This window comes from Oryctolagus cuniculus, chromosome 8 (genome assembly GCF_051225735.1).
Source record: "Oryctolagus cuniculus isolate XC-2025 breed Fujian yellow rabbit chromosome 8, ASM5122573v1, whole genome shotgun sequence".
Classification (NCBI taxonomy): Eukaryota; Metazoa; Chordata; class Mammalia; order Lagomorpha; family Leporidae; genus Oryctolagus; species Oryctolagus cuniculus.
In genome coordinates, this window is record NC_142874.1 from 38,709,168 (window position 1) to 38,729,066 (window position 19,899).

Genomic DNA, 19,899 nt, shown 5'->3' on the forward strand with positions numbered 1-19,899 from the left:
ACACAGCAGACTCATAGAATGGCAGATGTCTTAAACAGCACTCTGGCCTCAGAATCAGCCCGTAAGGCATTCACATCTGGCTAAAAAGCCCATGAGAGTATTTCAGGCATGGAAAGCCAAGACACTCTGGCAAAGAAAAAAAAAAAAAAGAAGTAGGTACCTTTCTCTGAAGGGAGGAGAGAACTTCCACTTTGACTATGACCTTGTCTAAATATGATCAGAGTCGGTGAACTCAGGGGCCTTCAATAGCCTTGGCTACTCATGACAAGAGCCTCGGGTGATTACTGACACCATAAACAAGAGTATCAATTGCTAAATCAACAACAGAGTCACTGTGCACTTGCTTCCCATGTAGGATCTCTGTCCTTAATGTGTTGGGCTATGTGAATTAATGGTATAACTAGTATTCAAACAGTAATTTACACCTTGTGTTTCTGCGTGGGTTCAAACTGTTGAAATCTTTACTTAGTATATACTAAATTGATCTTCTGTATATATAGATAATTGAAAATGAATCTCGATGTGAATGGTATGGGATAGGGAGTGGGAGATGAGATGGTTGTGGGTGGGAGGGAGGTTATGGGGGGAAAAAGCCACTGTAATCCAAAAGCTGTACTTTGGAAATTTATATTTATTAAATAAAAGTTAAAAAATAAAATATTTAAGTCTTGCACTATATATGTTATTTTATATCAACATTAGTTAATCATTAATTTTTAATTAATTCAATGACTTTTAGAATCTCTAAAATATTTCCAAGGAGCTAAAACAATTCATGAAACAGTTTAAAAAGCCAATCATTTTTTCATCACGATATTCATCACTCCCTATCAAAAGTTATTTTCTTTATGTTGTATTTTGTTCTGGTAAAATGGTTCTTACTTCTCATTTTCCCTTTACCTATAATCACCATATCATCTTATTCCTAAATTTGATTTGCTCAGATTTCATTCTGTTCTTTCTTTTCTATTGCATTGCAATTATACTTGCCTAGACTATGACACAAACACTCACCGCATCTGTGTTGCCAACATAGCTTTTTACATGGTCTTCCTGTTCTCTACCATCTCCCTTAAAATTTACCCTATACACTGCAATCTGATGAATCTACTGCTGTTCTCACATTGGTCCTCTGTTCACAAAACTGCAGTGGCTTCTATTGTCCATAAAATAAATGGATAAATAGAATAAAATAAATACTCCAGAAAACAAATGGAAACACTTGACTTCTCAGGTTACTTGTTACTTAAACCCTTCCTTTTTAACATCTCCTATATTGCACGCGTGCACACACACACGCACACACACGTACACACACTCCTAACTGAAACATTTTTCCTTAATCCTAAATTTATCATATCCTATCATTCGTGAAAATCTGTTCTGGGATCTTCCTTTACTTCTTCCTCAACTACTCAGAAGTGCATTAATTTTGCCTGTCTCTGTCTATGATTTCTTTCACCCTTGTGGCCTACATCACTTGCTTTGTTATCAGTCTTGCATTTATACATTTCTCCTCCACACTGGAGGATATGTCCCTAAGGAAAAGAAATATCTGTGTTCTTCATCTCATGCACACATACATACATGCATATACACTCATACACACACATCACTCAGAGTGACTAAATAGGGCAACCTCTCAAGATAACTTGAACATTAACATTTTTCAGTCTTACTGAATACCCCAATCAGTTGAAATTTTCCTCTCAAGAATTTTTTTTTTATATTTTTATTTTTTGACAGGCAGAGTGGACAGTGAGAGAGAGAGAGACAGAGAGAAAGGTCTTCCTTTGCCGTTGGTTCACCCTCCAATGGCTGCCGCGGCCGGCGCGCTGCAGCCGGCGCACCACGCTGATCCGATGGCAGGAGCCAGGAGCCAGGTGCTTTTCCTGGTCTCCCATGGGGTGCAGGGCCCAAGCACCTGGGCCATCCTCCACTGCACTCCCTGGCCACAGCAGAGAGCTGGCCTGGAAGAGGGGCAACCGGGACAGAATCCGGCGCCCCGACCAGGACTAGAACCCGGTGTGCCGGCGCCGCTAGGCGGAGGATTAGCCTAGTGAGCCGCGGCGCCGGCCCTCTCAAGAATTTTTTTCATTCTAATTCACACATAAGAACTGTACATATTTATAGGGCACAATATTACATTTCTATACATACATATATTGTGTAATGATCAAATCAAATTACTTAACACAGTCATCACCTTAAAATTTATCATCACAATCCACTCATACACCTATTCAAATATGCAATACATTATTGCTAACTATAGTCAACCTGTTGTGCAGCGGAACATCAGAACTTATTCTTCCTAATTCTAATTGTGTACCTATTGAACAACCTCACCTCAACACCCTCCTTAGCTTCCCTAGTTTCTAGTAACCACCTTTCTCTTCTCTAGCTTTGTGAGATCAACATTTTTAGATTGTGCAAATGAGTAACATCATGGGCTCTTATTTTCTGTGTCTGGCTCATTCTGCTTAATATAATGTCTTCCAGGTTTACTCATGGTGTGGTGAATGACACTGAATATTACTGTGTATAGATCCATTGTGTTGATGTTACACATTTTCTTTATCCATTCATCTGTTTAGGGCAATTGGGTCAATCTTTACTTTGGCTATAGTGAATAATACTTCAAAAAATATGGGAGTGCAGATATCTCTTTGACATACGGATTTCATTTCCTTTATATATACCCAGAAATGTGATAGTTAATCATTTAATTTGTAAAAGAATCTCATGCAGTTCCTTAAATACCTACAAAAGGTTGTGCATATTTATGTTCCCACCAATAGGGTGGATAAGCTTACTTTCTCCATGTCCTTATGAGACTTGTTTTCTTTGGGATTTATACTTTTGATAATAGCCATTCTAACAGGAGTCAGATAATATTTCACTGTATTTTTCTTCTCCATTTCCCTGATAATTAATGATGTTGATCTTCTTTAACACATCTGTTATCCATTTGCATGTCGTTTTTTAACAAATATCTATTTAAGTACTTTGCCTATTTTTCCACACAGATTATTTGCTTTTTTGGTGGTTGCATTATTTGAGTTCCTTATATATTCCAGACATTAGTCCATTGTCAGATGAGTAGTTTGAAAGTATTTTCTCCCGCCCTGTAAGTTGTCTTTTATCTCTGTTGATTGTCTCCTTTGCCATGCAGGAGCTTTTTTGTTTGATGCATTTTGTTTGATTGCATTGAATCTGTAGATCACTTTCTGTAGTACATTTTAACAATATTAATTCTTCAATCCATGAACATAGACTATCTTTCCCTTGTGTTTTCTTTAAATTTGTTTTCAGAAGTGTTTCATAATTTTCAATGTTGAGATCTTTCACCTCCTTGGTTAAATTTATGCCCAAGTATCTTATTTTTTGAAGCTATTGTAATTCAGATTGCTTTCTTATTTGTGATTATGTGTAGTTATGACTGCTTTATTATTAATATACAGTAAATCCACTCAATTTTGTCTGATTCTTTTGTGTCTTACATGTTTATTGAATTTATTAGTGATAACATGTTTTTGGTGGTGTTTTAACTATTTATGTAAAAAAGATCATATCATCTACAAACATAAACAATTTGGCTTCTTTTTTCTAGTATGGACATGTTTTATATCGTTTTCATGCCTAACTTCAGTGACTACGACTTCCAATACTACTTTGGACTTTAAATATAAGTGATCAAAATGGACATCCTGTCAATATTCCAAAACTTAAAGGAAGTTCAACTTTTCTCTGCTCAGTGTGATGTCTGTTTTGAGTTTGTCGTATATGACCCTTATTGTGTTATGGTATATTCCTGCTATACTTAATTTACCATGAATGGATTTTGAAATATATAAAATATTCATTATATATATATAAATATATATAAAATGCATAGAATATTATATGATTTCCATGCTTCTTTCTTTTTCTTTTTTTGACAGGTAGAATTAGACAGAGAGAGAGACAGAGAGAAAGGTCTACCTTTTCTGTTGGTTCACCCCCCAAATGGCCACTACAGCTGGCACACCACACCAATCCAAATCCAGGAGCCAGATGCTTCCTCCTGGTCTCCCATGCAGGTGCAGGGCCCAAGGACTTGGGCCATCCTCCACTTCCTTTCCGGGCCACAGCAGAGAGCTGGACTGGAAGAGGAGTAACTAGGACAGAACCGGCACTCCAACCAGGAATAGAACCGGGGGTGCTGGTGCTATAGGCAGAGTTTTAGCTTAGTGAGCCGTGGCTCCAGCCTCCATGCTTTTTTCTGTTGATGTGGTTATCACATTTATTCTTTTTCATTTTTTGAACCGTATTTGCATTCCTGGAATGAATCTCACTGGATCATAGCAAATGAGCTTTTCAATGCATTTTTTTAAATGCATGGTTGGATTTGATTGGCTAATACTTTGTTGAAGATTTTTATATTCATATTCATCAGGGATATTGGCCTATAGTTTTCATTTTTTGTGTGAGCTCCTGTCTAGTTTGAGTATCAGATAATACTGGAGTTTGGAAATGTTTCCTCTTTTTTTTTTCTCTTTCAGCCATTTATTTCTTTTTTATTTACAGTTTGTGTTCAATGCAAATCAATTCCATAACATGAGAAATTACTATGAATCAAAGCATAAATACACAAACACATATACAATCCAAAATAGATGTACAGCATTTAGGTATGAAGCAAAAGGGAGTGCTCATTCACACACACAGTAGCTTCAGATCTGTCCAACCTGGTTGTTCCCATGTAGGTCTCTAGGGATGGTTAAGAAAAAAAAAACAAAAGACCTTGGTTAAAGACTCCTGTGGCCATAATTAGATAGTGGAACAGCTAAGCATCAGTGTGTGGCCATGCGAACAAAAGATTTCAGGGAGTGTCTTTTTTCTTTTAAAAGGTCTCTGTGCATCGAGGGAGTTGTGAAAGATTTACTGCAGACTGAAGCCAACGTTAGGCTTAAAACTATCTAACTATCTAAAAATATTGAATGGCAACAGACAGTTCCAAATGTGGCTATTCTGATCCATCGCTGTTGGATTCTTTTTTTCTAAAAAAAGTATTTACATAAAGAGTATAAAAGTTTTTGTGAATTTAATGCAAGTTAGCTTTCAGTCTTCACTTCCCAAATACTTGACTTACAGTTTTGGCTTCTTTGCATTTTTGCCTATTTTTTTATTTCAACATGTCTCACTTCACCTTTAGAACAGACCCTTTTGGAAACTGCAAAAAGTACTCAACAGAGGCAGAAACAAAGCAGCAGCATTTTGAAATTAGTTGAGATCAGTGCAATTCTACTCTTTGGAACCGGTTTAAATGATCCTGACACTCTTGTTGAAAGAAAATACGGGGCGGAAAATGCCTACCGTTTGACTTTATGAGGATAAGCAAGATTTACTCATGCTTGGATTTGGGGGTAGATTCCAATCCATCATTGGTACAAGTCAAGTACTACACAAAAGGTCAAATGCAATGTCAAATCCAAAGCCTCCAAGAAAGAGTTCAGTCCTTAAGAGAACAGTGATAACTTAACCATGTGAAACTTTAGAGAGGATCAGTATTCAATTAGTACTGCTGAAACAACACACTGAGGAGCTACAAGAACACCTGGAATTCCTGCTAATGTACATAAAATAGAATCATGGGAGCTTTTTGTATCACCTAACTGGTTTATGGCCTTAAGCATTTGATAAACCAAATGAAAAGTGAATCTCCATTCCACATCCCACCCTTTATCTCTAGGTAAGACAAAAATCTATTTGGATTTTCAAGGTAGAGTTTTAAGTGTTTGTAAATTTCTTCAGCCACGTTCAAGAAAAATGATGTCTTTAATTTTGGATGTTGTCTCTCTTCATCTTGAACATAAAACTCCAGCAGACTTAATATTGGCATTCATCACCTGGCCAAACTCTTCCTATGTTCTTCAAGCCAATGAAATTTGGGATTCTCAACATTTTCTGTGCCAACAACGCAAGGCATGGAATCACGCTGGACTTCTAGTCGCTATCTGGATTGGGTTTAGAAGAGGGGAAAATGCTGATGTTTCTTGGTCTGAGTCTCTTTTAACAGTAGATATGTAGAAGAGAGAGTGAGACCATGAAGAGACTGGCTGCTGTCGACTGTAGGACATTGCCATCTGCCCTACTGGTGGCATTGGTTGGACTTGGAGCAGTCGAAGAAACATTTGGGGAGGAGTACTTGACATTGTTACAACAGTTGTTTGATTTGAATAAATCTGCGTGGGTAGGAGCAGTGCCAGCAGCATCAGCCCCAGTCCAAGCCTGGCCACCGTTGCTCTGCCCATGTCCGCTCAGTCGGTGCGCGGCGCGTCTCGTGGGATGCCAGGTGCACGGGGATCGGCGGCTCCGGGCGGGCGCGCGCAGGCGAGGTGGGCAATGTTTACTCTTACACTTTCCTGAATAGTGTGAGGATTGGTATTAATTCCTCAAATGTTTGATACTATTCAGCAGAGAAGCCATCAAGTACTGAGCTTTTCTTTGATGTGAGGTATTTTATTATCAATTCAGATTTATCACTTATTATTGGCCTGTGAAACTTTCCATTCATTTATTATTCAATATTACTATATTGTATCTGACCAAGAATTTATCACTTCTAGGTTATCCAGTTTGTTTCCATCTAAGTGTTCATAGTAGTCTCTTGTGATCCTTTGTATTTCTGTGGTATCAATTGTATCTCATTATACACTTTTGGCTTTATTTATATGAGCTTTCCATTTTTTCTTGGTTAGTCTAGGTTTAAATCAAAATTCCATTTCATTGACTTTTATATTTTGTGTCTTCATTTCATTGATTTATGCTCTTTATTATTTCATTCCTTGTACTAATTTTTTTCTGATTTGTTAAACTGTATCACCTATTTATTTGTGATATTTCTTCCTTTTGTATCTAGCCATTCTGCATCTCATGGGCTTTGGTATGCTTAGTTTTCCTTTTCATTTTCATTTATTTACAGAAATTTCCTTTTTACTTTTTTCATTGACCAACTGGTTGTTCAGGAACTTGTTATTTAATCTCCATATATTTGTAAAGTGTCAAAATTTGCTTCATGGTTCATTTCTGGTTTTATACTATTCACTCAAGAGAATATAGCTGAAGTTATATCAGTCTTTGAAAATTTGTTAAGGTTTGTTTTGTGACACAGCACATAATCTGCCCTGCAGAATGCTCCCATGTACTACTGAGAAGAGTGTATAGGCTTCACCAGCAGGGCAGAATGTTGGGTAACTGTTTGCTAGATTTGGCCTAGACTGTGGTTTAAATATGATATTTCTTTGATGTTTTCTGTCTGAGTGATCTCTCTATTGCTTAGTGTGGGGTGTTGAAGTCCCCTACTGTTATTATATTTTATATCTCATTCTTTATAGAATCAGATGCTCTGATGTTAGATGCATATTTATTTATACTTGTTATATCACCCTGCTGTATCCAGCCCTTCATTGCAAATAAATTACGTGTCATAAAGAGAAAAATTAAAATGTTATTTCTGAAAAGATATAAATAGTAAGATGAAAATAGTTGAGAAATCAATGAATGCACTTGTCAAATATGTTAAGAAAAATTCTGCCTAAGAGTAGCATCAAAGGCAAGAAACTCAATATGAAAGAAAAGTTAAACAGATGTGCAGGAGAAATATAGGATTACTATCATATGAAAAGCAGCATTATAAGAAGATAAAATAAAAATTGAATTTATAGTGAAATATTAGGACACCAGTAATTTCTAAAAATCATGTTTATATGTGACTTCTCAGCACTGATTTTGGTGATAAGACGTAATATTTACAAATGTTTAAAAATAAATTTTGGACCTATAATTTTACAATCAGCCTGATTCTTTCTTAATTATGGAGCATATTTACACTAAGACTCTCTGTTCCAGCTCTCTTTGAGATTTGATATGGCCTTGTGATTACATTCTGGCCAAGGAAAAATGGGCAGAAAAATACCATTTGCAGGCCTAGCTCAAAAAAAAAAAAAAGTCATTTGTGAACCTCATGTTCTAATTTATTGGCTTACAATTGATGCCCATGCAAATGTGGGAACTTTGTAGCATTGATGGGGCAATGCTACCTCCAACGTTTGTCTCCTGTGAAGCCATCACGTCTTTGGAGATTTTTCTTTGTGTGAGGAAGACAGAATTTTCTGTTGTGCTGAATCATGGACGTTGTGTGGGTTATCTACAACATTAGCTATGTTCTTCACCATAAGAATTTTGTAGTCCAGTAAAGGAATAATAGAGTGAGATCATATAATGATCATAAATATACACACACCTATGTATTTCCAAAATGCATAACACAAGAGCTGTAGAACTTCAGAAAAAAGCAAAAGAAATAAAATAACAATTCTACCTGAAGGTTTTAATCCACCCTACTCCAAAACTGAAGATGAAACAAACAAAAAATAAGCATAGAGATAGTGAGCACCTTTGTATAGTTAGACTGTGGTAGATATCTAACCAACAAAAAAATGTCCATTTTTTTAAAGCACACACAGAATATTTTGATAGAGGAAGCTTCAATCATTCCCCAATTCAGTGTGATACGGACTGTGGTGGAAAATACTAATCATAAAGCAATAAAATTAGAAATTAATGACAAAATTATTTTAAAACCCATGATTTTCTTTATTTGCAACTATTTTTTCTGTCTAAAAGCACTGAAGTTATCTAAATTCCATGAAATGAGCTGGAAATCTTGTTCTTTTTCTTTTTTCTAAAAACAATTGTAAAAAAAAAAAAAGAAAAGTATTGTTTGGAAAATGGTAAAACTCACCCTAAAGTTTTTTTTAACTTAGAGTTCAGGGAAAAATTGAAATGTTGCAAATATTTTAATTTCATTAATTTTTTTACAATTTCAATTCTTTAGAGTTTTAAGATTTTTGGATTTTTTTCTGTAACCTTGTTTAATATAGTTTGTAAGATAAATTAGCATGTAGTATTCCATAATATGTTTGCATTAATTGCTGTCATTTGCATCTCTTTTGGAACTTAATGGCAGAGAATTGAGTTAATCAGACCCTCTTGGTTTAAAACAGGATGTCTTTTATTGAACAATGAGGCCTCTCTGTTTACTTCTTCATGTATTGCTTCACCCTTTTGACTAATTACCTACCCCAACAACTTTGGCAACAATTCAAATGTGTTTATAATATGTATTTTATATAATTTTGCAAAAATGTATATTATGTTATATGCATGTAAAATTTATTATGTCATATAGTTTAGATTTTTTAGCTCAATTTTTTAAAAAGATTTATTTTATTTATTTGAAAGACAGATTTACAGAGTGAGGTAGAGACAGAGAGAGAAACCTTCCATATGCTGGTTCACTCCCCAGATGACCACAATGGTGGGAGCTGTGCCAATCCGAAACCAGGAGCCAGGAGCTTCTTCCGGGTCTCCCACTCGGGTTCAGGGGCCCCAGAACTTGGACCATCTTCTACTGCTATCCCAGGTCATAGCAGAGAGATGGATCGGAAGTGGAGCAGCCGGGACACAAACTGGCGCCCACATAGGATCTGCGCTTCAGGCCAGGGTTTTAACCTGCTGCGCCACAGCGCAGTCCCCTTTTGAACTCAGTTTTTTAAAAGATGTATTTATTTATTCCTTGAAAGGCAAAGTCACAGACAGAAAGAGAGAGAGAATTTCCACCTGCTGCTTCACTTCCCAAATGTCCACAATGGCCAGGGTTGGACCAGGACGAAGCCAGGAATTCCATCTTTGTGTCTTATATGGGTGATAGGGGCCCAAATAATGGAGCAATTTTCCACTGCTTCCCTGGGTGCATTAGCAGGAAGCTGGATTGAAAGCAGAGCAACTCAAATTGGTGCTCATCTGGGGAGATGGCATTGCAGGGAGATGTTTAATGCAAAGCAACACAATGCCAGTCCCCTGACCTCACTGTTTTTAAGATCCATATTGTTACACGTACATCTAGTCTTTTATTAAACTACTGTATAAGACCTGTGGAACGCTTGCACTGAATCGTGTCTATCATCTCTCCTGTGATTCTTCTTTACTCTGATTTCTCACATGCAGTCACAAGAAGTGCACGCACATGTTGTCTGAAGGGTACGTATGAAGATTTCTCCAGGATGAACACTCAAGTGCAGGTAGAGAATTCCTGTGTGCGGTATTTGAGTAAGTACATCCATTCATGCTTAATAATTGCTGTATTCCTACACCCTGCCAGCGCTTAATATTATCAAGTTATCTAATTTATTCAAGTTTTCTATATGCAAAGTAATGCATTGAAGTTTCATGTCAGTTATTATGTATAATTTTAAGTATGTCAATCATACACGTTTGTATCTGAATTTTTATTTGTCATATATCAAGATTCACTATAGATTGCAAAATAACAAACGCGACTGAAAAATTTTCTTTCTTTGAAAGAAAAAAAAATGAAACTTACAAAGCAACCCAGAAGCATCTGCCATCATTCCACAGCAAAGCATGCCCCATTCTGTCTCTGCTGGCCTGTCTGTAAGTTTGCAACCAGGGGAACGTTCTCTCCCTCAGCACTCTCCGTTCTTGAAGGGCCAGAACAAAAGCATCCTTGCCAGTGCATTGACCTTATTTCCATTTCTGAAACATTACAAAAAAATCCTACTTCCATTCTCCCCTTAGAATATGAATGCAAAGTAGCAAGCAAGGAATCACAATTCACCCTGTGCACACTGACAATGCCTTCAATGATTTTATCAGTTTTTTACTCCAAAAATTATGATGGCAATAAGTGCTGCTTTGTGGCACAATCAGTAGAGCATGGCATTTTTAGGCAGATGAAAACAGTGTCTGTTCCAGCATGATAATCTATCATTTCTCATCTATACATCTATCTATACATCTACTATCAAGATATCTACCTCTATCATATATCACCTAATTGACAAAAACGTATCAATGACACATCTAAAATAATCTGTTTTTAAATAAATGAATTGCATTACAAGTAATGCAATAATTATTTTGTCACTGAATGTTTAAAAATGTGGAGCTCTTATTGTCTCAGCACAGTGGTTATGTTTGATGTTTTATAGTTCATGTACATTAACTGTGCTGTAATTGTATTGCTGAGTTTCAAAATTAAATATACAAGTATTTGCATGAAAAATAATTATTTAATAAGGTTTATTATCTTATTTATATGTAGATAAGTTAGGCATTACTTAGTAATGATTTGACTAGTAAAAAATATCATTATTTATTCATTGTTCTGATTTAATTTCTTAAATATAAGTGTTTCTGAGTTTAAATAACTGTCAGGTGCCTTTTGTTTTAAAATATTAGACAATTTAGCAGAAAATACCAAGCTGCTAAATGCAGGAGACTTTTTCAGGTGCCCCTGGACTGACTCAGTTCACTCCTTTCCTCATTAGTTGTTGAAAGGAATAACTGGAGGGGCCGATGCTGTGGTGCAGTAGCTTAACACCCTGGCCTGCAGTGCCAGCATCCCATATGGGTGCCGGTTGGAGATTCAGCTTCTCCACTTCCAATCCAGCTCTCTGCTGTGGCCTGGGAAAGCAGTAGAAGATGGCCCAAGTCCTTGGGCCCCTGCACCCGCATGGGAGACCTGGAAGAAGCACCTGGCTCCTGCTCCTGGCTTCAGATCAGCACAGCTCCGGCCGTTACGGCCAATTGGGGAGTGAACCATTGGATGGAAGACACTCTCTCTCTCTCTCTCTCTCTCTCTCTCTGCCTCTTCTCTCTGACTTTCAAATAAATAAATAAATCTTTTTTTTTTTAAAGAATAACTGGAGACTATGTTGGGAGTTTTACATCTTGAGATAAATGGAAAACTGTACATAACCAATAAGATTTTCTTCCATTCCCTGTAGAAACAGGATTTTCTTCAATATCTTAGCAATGTAGTCCAATGATCCCAACATTAAAAGAAAAAAGATGCTTATATAGTATGGTTATTAACTCTTTGTCAGATGCATAGTTTACGAATATTTTATCTCATTACGTGCACTGTCTCTTCAACCTATGGTTTCCTTTGGTGTGCAGAAGCTCTTTAGTGATGAAATTTCATTTGTTTACTTTTATTTCTTGTGTTTATCCATTCCAATGTCCTGAAGCATCTTCTAGTAGTTTCCAAGTTTTCAGGTCTTCCAGTTAAGTCTTTGAACCATTTTGACCTATGTTTGAAAGATATAAGTTTAGTTTCATTCTTCTGCATGTGAATATAGTTTTTCCAGCATCATTTATTGAAAACACTGTCCTTTCTCAAATGTGTGGTCTTCGCATCCTTGTCATATATCAGTTTGCAGTTGATGCATGGGTTTACTTTCAGGCTATCTGTTCTGCTTCAGTGGTCCATGTGTTGGTTTCTTTTTTTTTTTAACTTTTATTTAATGAATATAAATTTCCAAAGTACAGCTTATGGATTACAATGGATTTTCCCCCCCATAACTTTCCTTCCACCCACAACCCTCCCCTCTCCCGCTCCCTCTCCCATTCCATTCACATCAAGATTCATTTTTCAATTATCTTTATATACAGAAGATTAATTTAGCATATATTAAGTAAAGATTTCAACAGTTTGCACCCACACAGAAACACAAAGTGTGAAGTACTGTTAGAGTACTAGTTATAGCATTCATTCACAATGTAAAACACATTAAGGACAGAGATCCTACATGAGGAGTAAGTGCACAGTGACTCCTGTTGTTGACTTAACAAATTGACACTCTTGTTTATGGCGTGAGTAATCACCCTAGGCTCTTGTCATGAGTTGCCAAGGCTATGGAGGCCTTTTTAGTTCACCAACTCTGATCTTATTTAGACAAGGTCATAGTCAAAGTGGAAGTTCTCTGCTCCCTTCAGAGAAAGTTACCTCCTTCTTTGATGACTTTTTTTTTTTTTCGGAGAGTCTTGGTTTTCCATGCCTGAAATACTCTCATAGGCTCTTCAGCCAGATTCAAATGCCTTAAGGGCTGATTCTGAGGCCAGAGTGCTATTTAGGACATCTGCCATTCTATGAGTCTGCTGTGTATCTCACTTCCCATGTTGGATCATTCTCTCCTTTTTAATTCTATCAATTAGTATTAGCTGACACTAGTCTTGTTTATGTGATCCCTTTGACTCTTAGTGATATTATTATGATCAATTGTGAACAGAAATTGATCAGTTTGACTGGTGAGATGGTATTGGTACATGCCACCTTGGTGGAATTGTATTGGAATCCCCTGGCACGTTTCTAACTCTACCATTTGGGGCAAGTCTGATTGAGCATGTCCCAAATTGTACATCTCCTCCTTCTGTTATTCCCACTCTTATATTTAACAGGGATCACTTTTCAGTTAAATCTCAACACTTAAGAATAATTGTGTATTAATTACAGAGTTCAACCAATAGTATTAAGTAGAACAAAAAAAATACTGAAAGGGATAAAGTGTTAAGTTATTCATCAACAGTCAGGACAAGGGCTGATCAAGTCACTGTTTCCCATAGTGTCCATTTCACTTCAACAGGTTTCCTTTTTGGTGCTCGGTTAGTTGTCATTGATCAGGGAGAACATATGATATTTGTCCTTTTGGGACTGGCTTATTTCACTCAGCATGATGTTTTCTAGATACCTCCATTTTGTTGCAAATGACCAGATTTCATTGTTTTGTTTTGTTTTGTTTTGTTTACTGCTGTATAGTATTCTATAGAGTACATGTCCCATAATTTCTTTATCCAGTCTACTGTTGATGGGCATTTAGGTTGATTCCAGGTCTTAGCTATTGTGAATTGAGCTGCAATAAACATTAATGTGCAGACAGCTTTTTTGTTTGCCAATTTAATTTCCTTTGGGTAAATTCCAAGGAGTGGGAGGCTGGGTTGTATGGTAGGGTTATGTTCAGGTTTCTGAGGAATCTCCAGACTGACTTCCATAGCGGCTTATATTACATAGCTTTCTAATACCTGAAAAGAAATTAATTATCAGAAAATATAAGGAATTCAAATAATTTCAATAGCGTAAATATAAATAAATAATTCAATAAAAATGAGCAATATATAAGAAGGAATTTCCAAAGGAAGACATATAGATGGACGACAAGTATGTGAAAAAATGCTGAACATTATTAATCATCAGGGCAATGCAAATCAAAGCAACAATGACATGCCAACCCATGCCAGTTAAATTGGCTGTCATCAAAAAGACAGAAAGTTACAATTTTTGTTAACAATGTGAAAAAAGGGAACCTTTGCACATGGTTGATGGGAATGTATGTTAATACAACCATTGTGAAAATGGTATGAGATTTCCCAAAGAACTAAGCATAGATCTACTGTATGATGCAACAACTCTGCGGGTGGGCATATACCCAAGGAAAATGACATCAGACTGAGTGACATCTGCATTCCCAAGTTGATTGCAGTACTATTTACAAAAGCCAACACATGGGAGCAATCTCAGGGTCCACCCGCTGATGAATGGACAAATATACAACGGAATACTATTTTATCCAGTAAGTGGAAGAAATCTGGTCATTTGCTACATGAATGGACTTGGAGGTCATTAAGCAAAATAAGCCAAACACAGAGAACAAACACCATATGATCTCACTCATATGTGGAGTCTAAAAAAATTGATCTCATAGAAGATGCAAGTAGAATGGTGGTTATGATAGTCTGGAGAGTCAGAGGAGGAAGGGATGGGGAAATGTTACTAAATAGGTGCTAAGTTATAGTTAGCAGTAAGTGTTATGTTGTTCTATTGCACAGTAAGAGATAGGGTGTATTTAGATAAATATAATGTTCTGTATATTTTTCTTAAAAAGAAATAGAGTTAGAATGTTTTTATTCTAAAGAAATGTTAAGAGTTTGGAGTGATAGATTTGTGTACATATATGGAAACATCACATAGTACCTATCCCATAATCATAGCAATTTTTATGTCAGTTAAATATTTCAAAAATTATTTTAAAACAGGGTGAACTGCTTTTCAGAATCCCTTAGCTGTAGTGCAAGTGAGATATACGCAACTGATACTCCATCAGCTCTGGGTCGGTTTCTGAGCCTTGGGAAACTGACTTGCAATGACTTCTAGGTCTTCCTTGTCGCATAGGCCTATTGGTAAATAAAGAACTTATTTCACGTATCTTGTGTGTGGGTGGGGAGAGAGGGGTGTTCCATCTCATGGAACTCAAGTACAAATTGGTCATTAGTGAATAGTGACTTGCTTCACATCATGTTGTTCACTACGGTTGTCAAGATTAAGGAAAAACAGAGCTGTTAGAACTTGATATGAAAGAATGTTTTTCTGCATCATTAGATGAAATTTTGAAACCTTTAACGAATTGCAGAAGGAAAACTAATTCACAGCTATTGCTTTTATCCACCTGTAGCACAGATGTGTCATGGACCAAAAAAAAAAAGATATAAATTTACTCTTTACATCCATACCAACGATATCCAATAAATTTCAAGAAAAACTGAAAGAAAATAGATGATCTATTACATCAAATGTCTTCTTACTAACCCAGATATGTGACCATGTAACTACAATAGCCCATGAGAGATTGTGCTGTCCACAGTTCTCCAGCAGGGTGGGTGTTCAGTCTTGCAGGTAAAGTGCCAGTTGAGATGCCTGTGTCTCACATTAGCCTACCTGGGTTCCATACCTGCCTCTGACTCCTGATTCCAGCTTCCTGCTAATGCAGATCCTGGGAGGCAGCAATGATGATTGAACTGACTGCACTCCTGCCACCCCTGTGAGAGACCTGGACTGAGTTCCTGGGTTCTGGCATCAGCCTCTGCCCATCATCCATCACATTAGAAATATCAATGTTCCAAAAGAATTATGAGTATGAAGTTTATCACAGCTTATTACAGATAAATATTCTGAACATTAAAATTATGGGATTCTGGCTGCTTAATTTTTTAATATTTAAAGAAAGCTATGTTTTTATCTATATTGAAAACTATTCAGGGATGGGAAGAAATGACAAGAATGATAAGATGGGTGCAAAGGTTGGCTACAATTATCACATGTTCATAGTAGACAAGATTAAAATTAAATGCATAGTATTGTCAAGAATTTCGATGGAAATTTAACTACCATAATTATGGATCCTGCTGAATATATTATACAAGAATGAGATAAAATATTGGCATGCTATTATTGAACACATAATGTTTATGATTCAATTTTCTGATAGTATATAGTAATTAGTAAATCACTCATAAAACTTTGATTATATTAATAGGAGTTTTATAATGTTGCATGTGATATACTAAATTATTGTTCAAAAATATTGGCTTGATATCTCTGCCTGTTGAGTTTCTGCTGGGACATGGACTTACTTTCTTTGATGGGATGTTGAGGGATTTGAGGTAACTCAAGGCTTGCAAGGTACTGGTAATTAAGTTTTATCTGTTCTGCCTTCATCATGAATAGATTCCCAGGTTGGCTCTCTAGCCTCAGAAATAGATGAGAGGACACGGTGTAGAGTCCCTCATCTGAGCAGTCCAAACCAGGCCCACCCTAGTCACCAATCCACAACCAACCTGCCACTGTAGGTGAGTCCCAAGGAGAGCAGACTCTTCATGTGAGCTTGGTTTAGACAAACTACCTCCAGCCAATTCAGAGTACCTTGAGCAGAATAAATGTTAATCTTTCTATAGCACTGAGATTTGAAGATTGTCACACAGCAATAACTGAACAACTCAGAGTATAAATCATAGTGAAATCTAATAATGGTATAGGAAAACATTGTACAGAATACAATCAACAACAAATACAGCACATTACACAGAGAATAAATTATAAAAATGAATGAACAGTAGGTATGATATATTAATTCATTCTGAAAATGTAAGAAATTCCAAATGCTACTCAATTTTTTGTTACAACGCTCAAGTAAAGGAATGTGAAAGAACAATTTAGAGTTAAATTTCCAACTTCCAACATGCAAATTATTCCATGAGAATAATTTGAAGAATTTTGTATAATAAGTAACACAACAGAAACAGAATTATACAATTATACACAATTGTTTCAATTAGTTATTAAAATTTTTATCTAGATAAAATATAGAAAAATTTAGCAGGCCAGGAATATGAAAATGCTTAAAATATGCTGTAAAATATTAATAGAGGGGCCAGCATAGTGGCATAGCAGTGGATGGAATATCTCTCTCTGTCTCTCCCAGCACTCCTATCTGTAACTGTCTTTCAAGAAAGTAGAATAATCTTAAAATATCAATAGAATGAAATGGAGTACTAAAAACTATCTCATGTTATATTTCTTGTTGAGTGTGATCTTCAAACAAGTTTATAAACACAGAAGCAAAAAAATAAAAGTTTCATTATTGATTTTCCCTACTGTTAGACAGTGAAATTTTGGAATTTGTTGAAAAGACATTTACCCAACTAATTTGAACCACTATAGATGACAGGTGGCTATACCAAGTTAACTTTATCACGTCTCTAAAAATCAAGTTAATAGAATACTTAGTACTGTTTTAAAGAAAGTCATTGACAGTAAGATATCAATTACAGAATGCAAACAAAGTATACATTTATAAAATGTTCAGTTCTAAATTTCTTTCCTCAGTAGCAATTTGGCATGATATCTTAAGTAAAATTAGTACTGTAAACAAATTTATGCCAAAGAAATACAAAATTATTAGCATCTTTAAAAATACTGTGAAGAATAAATTATTTGAAGTGATTTTTGTGAAATTCTATTATTAATGCTAAAATCATTTGATGGAAAATACTTAAACAGAGAAATACTAAAAAGGAGGGGGGATTCACTTCAAACACATATTCCAAGATCAGTCCATCTTTAATTCAAGACTAAATTTTAAATTCAATTTATTTTTCTACATTGAATAAAATGTTATCTTTTTTTAAAGATAGATTTATGATTCTAAAAAAAAATCCAGACTTTCATTGTTCTAGACAATACATTGCTAATATAGTTAACTAACCAGATATAAACTAATGCAATAATATAAAATTTCACAATCAAAATTCTTGAAAATGGTGAGGAATGTTATTGTTTAATAACAGTTGTATGAAACAAGACCCATACCTTAAACCTTACTCAAAAATCCACTCAAAATGGATCAAAGACATGAATCTATGACCTGATACCATCAAATTAATAGAGAATATAGGAGAAACTCTGCACAACACTGGCATAGGCAAAGACTCCTTGGAAAGACCCCAGAAGCACAGACAATCAAAACCAAATTTGAAAAATGATACTACATCAAACTGAGGAGCTTCTGCAAAAGAAAACATTCAGCAAAGTGAAGAGGTTACCAAAGGAGTGGGAGAAAATATGTACAAACTATGCAGTTGATAAAGGATTAATATCCAGAATCTATAAAGAGCTCAAGAAACTCAACAACAATAAAACAAGCAGTCCATTTAAGAAATGGGCAAAGGACTTGAATAGGCATTTTTCAAAAGAGGAAATTCAAATGGCCAATAGACACATGAAAAAAACAGAATCTCTAGTCATTAGGGAAATACAAATCAAAACCACAATGAGGTTTCACTTCACCCCACTTAGAATGACTCTCATACAGCAATCAACAAACAAATGCTGGCAAGAATGTAGGAAAAAGGGTACTCTAATCCGCTGTTGGTGGGAATGTAAAGTGATGCAGCCATTGTGGAAGACAGTATGGAGATTCCTCAGAAATATGAGTATAGACCTAACACATGACCCAGTCAACCAAATTCTGTGAATTTACCCAAGGGAAATAAAATCAGCACATGAAAGAGTGATCTGTACCCCCATATTTGTTGCAGCTCAGTTCACAATAGCTAAGATTTGGAATCAACCCAGATGTCCCTCAACTGAAGACTGGATAAAGAAATTATGGTATACATACAATATGGAATACTGGACAGTGGTTAAAAACAAAAACAAACAAAAAATAAATGAAATCCTGTCATTTGCAACAAAATGCTTGGGACTAGAAATCATTATAGCTAGTGAAATAAAATGGTCCCAAAAAGACAAATATCATATAAATATCATATATTCTCCCTGACCTGTGGCAACTAATAGAGTAACTAAAATGTAGTCTATAGGAGTAAAATGGACAGTTTGAAATTCAGTAATTTTTAACAGCCCTTGTCTCAATTGTTGAGGGCCAATGTTTCTTTTCTTCATAATGTTTGTTGACTACTTTATTTATTTTATGGTTAATCTTATGAACATAAAGTTAACTGAAAATACATCTTTAAAAAATAAGAATGGGAACAGAAGAGGGAGGAGAAAAAAGGGTGGAGCATCAGCAGGAGTGAAAGTAAGGTGGAAAGTATCACTATGTTACTGAATTTGTTTATAAGAAATACAAAACAAATGAAATTTCTACATCTTAAATGAAATACAATATAAATATAAATGAAATTTGTATACCTTAAATAAAATTTAAAAAAAAAAGAAATCGTACTAAGGTTACTCTATTACTAGACAGATCCTGAGCCAGGATCTACTATTATCTCATTAGTGATCATAGCTATAAAGAATTACATGAGTGATCATCTGATTAAAAATATTCCCTCCTTTTACCTTTAAGACTCCAGGAAAAATCTTAGTTTGACATGCCACACTTTCTATCAGTAATTGCAAGCCTGGGGCTGACCTAGTCTCATAAAGCTTATGTTAAATAACTGCTACTATATTACTCCATTTTCTAATTGGTAATTAAGAAGGTTGGGATCTCTTCCATTTAACAGGAAACAAAGCAGAAAATAGACTAACTCACTTGATTTTTCCCCTAGAATTTGTTCTTACAATGAATCTTGAACTGTTCTTTTCCTGGAAGCAGTCATTTGGGTTTCCTGGCAACAGTCACTTGTGTTTCCAGGTATTTTCAAGCTGAGCTCGTAGAACTTCAGCATAGGGTCCTGTGAAACCATGAG

At 35.7% G+C, this 19,899-nt stretch overlaps 2 pseudogenes; one reads left to right on the top strand and one right to left on the bottom strand.

Annotated features, from left to right (window-relative positions):
- LOC138843473 (ATP-binding cassette sub-family E member 1-like) overlaps positions 1-19,899 on the top strand; it is a 1,090,710-nt pseudogene that overhangs the window by 888,313 nt on the left and 182,498 nt on the right.
- LOC149124982 (signal transducer CD24-like) lies at positions 6,010-6,296 on the bottom strand (annotated as a pseudogene).